General features: G+C 40.0%; 1 protein-coding gene across 3 annotated transcripts in view; it reads right to left on the bottom strand.

The window, feature by feature from the left end:
* The window catches only part of RABGAP1L (RAB GTPase activating protein 1-like), an 812,347-nt gene that overhangs the window by 175,960 nt on the left and 629,788 nt on the right, over positions 1-6,599 (bottom strand). The gene's annotated exons all lie outside the window — the stretch shown is intronic.

Here is a 6,599-nt window from a genome sequence, read left to right as displayed (position 1 = left end):
AGGATGGTCTCGATCTCCTGACCTCATGATCCGCCCGTCTCGGCCTCCCAAAGTGCTGGGATTACAGGCTTGAGCCACCGCGCCCGGCCAATAAAAATTATTAACGAATAAAAGTAAATTTTATTGAATGGCAAGCAAGTCTCCCTTCCACACCAGATTTTCAGCTCTCTCCTCAGAAACTAAGTTAATTTTTTTTTTTTTTTGTATTCAAACACAAATTTTCCATGCATGAATGTGACAGATTGTTAAAGGAATGGCTTCTAATCAGTCATGAATCCTGGTATCCCTTTCCCTTGTGGTGTGTTTGAAACAGCTTGTTAAGTGTTTGTGCACTGGGTCTTGCCTTCTTGAGAACACAGATCACAGTATTGTGAAAATGCTGAGCATGAATAAGCATGTGGAAAGAGAGGCCCCGTTCTAAGCTGTTCCAACAGTTGAATGCTACCACATGAGTGAATCCAGGAGATACCAACAGAAGAACCACCTAGCCAACTCACAGAATCATGAAAAATATTAACTGTTGTTTTAAACCTGTAAGTTTTGGGATGGTTTGTTATACAGTAATAGATAATTGACACAATGTGCTACCATAAATACACAGATATACTCATGACAGTCTTTGAACTTGTGAAGAATAAAATAAATGGATAATTATGAAATGCATAAAAGAAATTGTACATCAAAATATAAAAGGTGATTATAACTTCATACATAAAGATGGAACTAACTAGTCTGTCATTTGTGATCTATTAGTAATTATATTAGTAATCTTTTGATTATAAACTCTTTTAATCTGACATTCTACTCTGTTTTAAAGTCTGTGGCATATATATCTTAGCCTCAATTCTTTCAACACAGTTATTTTGATCACACACGACTAAGAAACTTATGCAAATGAAACTTGAAAAAACTTTTAGTATCCTAAAATCACTGCATAATAATCGAAAAAAATCTAATAGGAATGAGGGAGGGCATCTGGTTATCCACAACATCAAGGAAGAATGATGACCTTCTATCTAAGTCTTAATGGTCTGGAAAGGTGGAAAATTCACAAATTTATATCGCATGATCCCTCTAAGCTACATAGTATGATAAACACCACTCTTAAAAGCAAAATTCAGACAGATTTCACTTTTTATTTCATTTTTCTTTTTTTTTTTTTTTTTGAGATGGAGTCTTGCTCTGTCGCCCGGGCTGGAGTGCAGTGACCGGATCTCAGCTCACTGCAAGCTCCGCCTCCCGGGTTCACGCCATTCTCCTGCCTCAGCCTCCCAAGTGGCTTGGATTACAGGCACCTGCCACCTCGCCACGCTAGTTTTTTTTTTGTATTTTTTAGTAGAGACGGGGTTTCACCGTGTTCGCCAGGATGGTCTCGATCTCCTGACCTCGTGATCCGCCTGTCTCGGCCTCCCAAAGTGCTGGGATTACAGGCTTGAGCCACCACACCCGGCCTTATTTCATTTTTCTATAGGAATAAACCTGGAATACCACTCAGTGTAACACTTGAGGATTTTCCTGTTTATTACCAGAAGTATTTTCAGGGAAAATGCAAAGCCCAATATTCTTTATCTTTTAAAAACAGGGTTTATTATCTCAATAAATATAAATAAATAGTAGATGGACTTCTTTGATTCATCTACTATGCTAGGTGTTGGTTCAGGCATCTAGGGAGGGGCAAGGAAGAGTCACAGCTTTGCAGACCTCACAATGAGAGAAACTAGAGTCATAATGACTAACTTGGTTATACACTAATTATGGGCTGCATTGTGCTAAGTTTCTTATTTATATTATCCTATTTATAATCTTGATAGCAATCCTATTTCATAGATAATATTATCACCACTTTACAGAAGAGATAACTGAGGTACAATAAATAACTTGCCAGAAATCAAACAGCTATTAATTAAGTGGGAAAGCCTAAATTTAAACTCCAACAACGTGGCTTCAGAAAACCATGTTCTTGGCTGGGCACGGTGGCTCACACCTATAATCCCAGCACTTTGGGAGGCCGAGACAGGCGGATTACGAGGTCAGGAGATCGAGACCATCCTGGCTAACACGGTGAAACCCTGTCTCTACTAAAAATACAAAAATTAGCTGGGTGTGGTGGTGGGCGCCTGTAGTCCCAGCTACTTGGGAGGCTGAGGCAGGAGAATGACGTGAACCTGGGAGGTGGAGCTTGCAGTGAGTGGAGATCGCGCCACTGCGCTCCAGCCTGGGCAACAGGGCGAGACTCTGTCTCAAAAAAAAGAAAGAAAACCACGTTCTTAACACCAGCAGTGGTGCGCTAATGTAGGAATTGCCAGAGTCAGAATAAATAACAGCCTAGGTTTCCAGAGGGGTGATGTTTGACCTGCATCCTAAAGGGTAAATAGGAGTTTGCTTGACAGCATGGCTACAACAAGGAATTAATAAGCCAATGCTTCACACGTGTGTTTAATTTAATTAATTCTTACAACTATCTCTGTGCAGTAGGTATTAGCCTTGTTTCACGATGAGTAAACCCATACTCAAGGAGATCAAGCAACTTTCTCAGGATCACTCAGTCAGTAAGAACTGGAGCCAGAATTCAAACCTAGACTTGTCTACCGACAAAGCCTCTGCCTTCTCCAGACACTCCACAGACGGAAAGCAACCTAGGCAGAAGAAACAGGATGTGACAAGGCCATGGCATACTGGTATGAGTGAAAGGGAAGTGTGCCAACCTGAGGTGTGTGGGATTGTCTTACAGGTAACAGGGAGCTGCAGTGTCCTCTGAGGAGTGATAAAATGAGGTTGGTTTTCCAGACAGATAACTCAAATGGTAGTGTGCAGAGGAAACTAGAAGGGACAGAAACTAAAGCTGGAGAGACCAGTTATGAGACAGTTATAGCAATCCAGACAAGCAATGTCAGGAACCTGAAACTACAAATTCTGATGGCTCTAAGAAGATCCTACTATGTCAGACAATCTTCAAAATGTTTCCTTCACAGAAGCGATGTCTGCCATCTGACTTCTTAAACAATGGCCATCCTAAAATTTGGTCAAAATTTAGGGATAAAAGTTTTTATGTAAATAATTCTAGAAAGTAAACTAAGTCCTTGTGTCCTATATAGTATTCAATATATGTTGTTGCTTAAAATATTCTATTATAATACAGTATAGACTTTCTTCTACCACTGGACATTGTACAAAGATATAACTTACTTGCACAATTCACTGCCTCTCTTTTCGGAAAAGAGAGGAATGAGAGAGGTTGTGGTCTGCATAAGATAGGATACAATATAAAGGCAGGATTATAATAAAGTTAATGCAACAAGACCATACTAGAACAGGGTATATAAGGTAAATTAGAACTTCTAACAAGCTATCATGCATGCCAGAGAAAATTCCTTGCCAACCAAGTGGGCTGATAGAAGTGGAGGGTGGAGCTGTAAAAAAAAAAAATAGGTTTTAGATCATCTGAGAGTTTAGGAGAAAATGGGCGATGTTGGGTATGCTGACAAAAATAGGAAACTGTCATGTGTTATAAGATATTGGAGGTATAGCTCAGAGCTGTCAAGCAAGATTCACGTTCAGAAGAGAATGTTTTCAGAGAAATTCAGAAGAAATGTGCACTCAGTTACTATGAGAACAACACTGTTGTGGGCTGAATTGTGTGCCCCCCAAATTAATATGTTGAAATCCTAACTCCCAGTACCTCCAGTATCTGTATTTGGAGATAAGTCCTTTAAAGAGACAATTAAGTTAAAATGGGTCCTTAGGGTGGGCTCTAATTCAATATGACTGGTGTCCTTATAAAAAGAGATTAGAGCTGGGCAGAGTGGCACATGCCTATAGTCCTAGCTATGCAGTAGGGCTAAGCCATGAGGATCCTTTGAGCGCAGCAGTTCAAGATTGCAGTGAGCTACGATCACACCTGTGACTAGCCACTGCACTCCTTGGCAAGATGGTGAGACCCCATCTCTTAAAAAAAAAAAAAAAGAGAGATATTAGGACGCAGATAATATAGACAGAGGAATAATCATGTGAGGATACAATGAGATGGTGACCAACCCATGTGGAAGCCAAGAAGAGAGGCCTCAAAAGAAATCAACCCTGCCAACATCTTGATCTTGTACTTCTAACCTTCAGAACCGTGAAAAAGCAAATCCCTGTTGTTTAAGCCTCCCAGTCTGTGCATCCAACCAGCCTAAACACATATGAAGAAATGTTCATCATCACTAATCATCAGAGAAATGCAAATCAAAACCACAATGAGATACCATGTCACACCAGTCAGAATGGCTTTTGTTAAAATGTCAAAAATAACATGTTGGTGAGGTCGCAGACGAAAGGGAATGCTTATACATTGTTGGTGGGAATGTAAATTACTCTAGCCACTGTAGTGAACAGTTTAGAGATTTCTCAAAGAAGTAAATGTTGAATTACCATTTGAACCACCAATCCTATTACTGGGTATACACCTAAAGGAAAATAAATTGTTCTACCAAAAAGACACATGTACCTGTATGTTCACCACAGAGCTATTCGTAACAGCAAAGACTTAGAATCAAGCAGGTGATTATCAACGCTGGACTAGATAAAGAAAATGTGGTGGCCGGGTGTGATGGCTCACGCCTGTAATCTTAGCACTTTGAGAGACCGAGGCAAGTGGATTACCTGAGGTCAGGAGTTCGAGACCAGCCTGGCCAACATGGTGAAACCCCGTCTCTCCTAATAACACAAAAATTAGCTGAGCATGGTGGCACATACCTGTAATCCCAGCTACTCAGGAGGCTGAGGCAGAAGAATCACTTGAACCCAAGAGGCATGAGCCAAGATCGCACCATTGCACTCCAGCCTGGGCAATGAGAGTGAAACACTGTCTCCAAAAAAAGAAAAATGAAAACGGAAATCACGTTTTCTGCAGCAACATGGATGCAGCTGGAGGCCATTATCCTAAGCAAATAATGCACAAACAAAAAACCAAATATTACATGTTTTACTTATAAGTGGGAGCTAAACATTGAGTACACACGGACACAGAGATGGGAACAACAGATACTCGGGACTACTTGAGGGAGGCGGGAAGTAGGCAAGAGCTGAAAAACTACCTATTGGGCACCACACTCACTATCTGGGTGAGAGATTCATTTGTACTCCAAACCTCAGCATCCTGCAATATACTCATGCGACAAACCTGCACCTGTACCCTTGATTCTTTTTTTTCTTTTTTTTTTTGGAGATAGAGTTTTGCTCTATTGCCCAGGCTGGAGAGCAGTGGCACCATCTCTAGTCACTGTAACCTCATCATTGTCCTGCCTCAGCCTCCCGAGTTGAGATTACAGCTGGGATTACAGGCATGTGCCACCACACCTGGCTAATTTTGTATCTTTAGTAGAGAAGGGGTTTTGCTATTTTGGCCAGGCTGGTCTCAAACTCCTGGTCTCCAGTGATCCACCACCTTGGTCCCCTAAAGTGCAGGGATTACAGGTGTGAGCCACCGTGCCCAGCCATACCCTCAATTCTAAAATAAAAGTTGAGTAAAAAAATCCTTCCAGTGTGTATTTATTTTGTTAGGGCATCCCTAGAAAATGAATGCAGATGTGAAACAGCAGACATGAGAAACAGAAACGAAAGTATGACCTCTTCAGGAACCAACTTTGTAAGAAACTTCAGCTAAAACTTTTCAGGATAAAAGTAGCAAGAGTTAGTAGGAAGTACAGTGACCCTACGGGTTAGGGATAACAGGGAATAAGGCAGTGCCTGGAAAGGCTAACACACTGATAAATCTGTTGAACCCTGTGCCACAATGAATACGTGACGCTTCTCCTAGCTTAAACTACTATCCAAACACTATGTTTTACCACTTCTTCATATCGTTTGTACTCCAAGATTGCCTCACATTATAAAAATCAAAAAAGCAAAACCAATAATGAGTATTTAAAAGAGACTATATTAACCACATATACAGTAATGATTTGGGTTGGAAGTGCCTCAGGCTGAGAAAAAAGGCAAAAGACAGATGTTCTAGATGAAAGAAATAGCTCTCTTCCTCTCACAGGTTGAAGAAACAAAATCCCCAAGCCAGAGGGTTTGGCAATGAGAAAAGATTGCCCATTTAATCACAACTATTAACTACAGCAAGGAATATAATTTCCTCCTTAGTAGTTTGTTTGTCTTTAAGTGGAACTTCAGAAGGCTTGACAAACAACAGTTGGAGATATGTGAACAACATTTAAAATATTTCGCTTTTTTTGGTTGCTATGGTCATTTACATGTTGCTTCCACCATTTCAAAAAAAAAATTTTTTGTAGGAACAGTAGGGGAGAGAGGAGAGAAAAAGGCCCAAGAGTAAAATAGGCAATTTCTCCGGAATATTAATTTGATTTAGATATTTGCAAGGTAAATGGATCTGAGTTGGAGAAATGAAAATATGAATAATTACTCAGTAAATCTAATATAATTCTATTTTATATTCCCCAGAGTAGAGGCATTGGTATCTGAAACAGTTGTGTTTTAAGTGTTTAGAATACTAAACCCTCAGGATCCAATGGCCCAGCCTTTCTAATGTAACCTATTTGAAACACCTAAGACATTCATTTCTTATTTATTTTTTTTTATTTATTTATTTATTT

This window comes from Colobus angolensis, unplaced genomic scaffold (genome assembly GCF_000951035.1).
Source record: "Colobus angolensis palliatus isolate OR3802 unplaced genomic scaffold, Cang.pa_1.0 Scaffold59, whole genome shotgun sequence".
Taxonomy (NCBI): Eukaryota; Metazoa; Chordata; class Mammalia; order Primates; family Cercopithecidae; genus Colobus; species Colobus angolensis.
This window is presented reverse-complemented; position numbering and strand designations above follow the sequence as displayed.